This window comes from Penaeus monodon, chromosome 19, assembly GCF_015228065.2.
Source record: "Penaeus monodon isolate SGIC_2016 chromosome 19, NSTDA_Pmon_1, whole genome shotgun sequence".
NCBI lineage: Eukaryota > Metazoa > Arthropoda > Malacostraca > Decapoda > Penaeidae > Penaeus > Penaeus monodon.
In genome coordinates, this window is record NC_051404.1 from 14,329,864 (window position 1) to 14,330,130 (window position 267).

Sequence of the window (267 nt, forward strand, 5' to 3'; positions counted from 1 at the left end):
TCAACTCACAGAATACGAAAGGGGAATGGAGAGACAGAGAGATAGGAAGGAAATAAAGTCAGACATGAAGCCTAAGCCTCTTTCCCTTCTCTCCCTTGTCCTCCTTCTCCTCTCCCCCCTCCCCTCCTCCATCTATATCCCCCACTCATCCCCACCTTGCTCCCACCTCCCCTCCCCCCTCTTCGGCCATCAGAGAGGGTTATCCCACGAAGTCTCTGAGGATCAGCTGGTCGACTTCTGAGACATCCGGGTCTTCGTGCCTTTTGG

At 54.3% G+C, this 267-nt stretch overlaps 1 protein-coding gene across 1 annotated transcript in view; it reads left to right on the forward strand.

Annotated features, from left to right (window-relative positions):
• Positions 1 to 267, forward strand: part of LOC119585334 — a 72,294-nt gene that overhangs the window by 69,173 nt on the left and 2,854 nt on the right. The gene's annotated exons all lie outside the window — the stretch shown is intronic.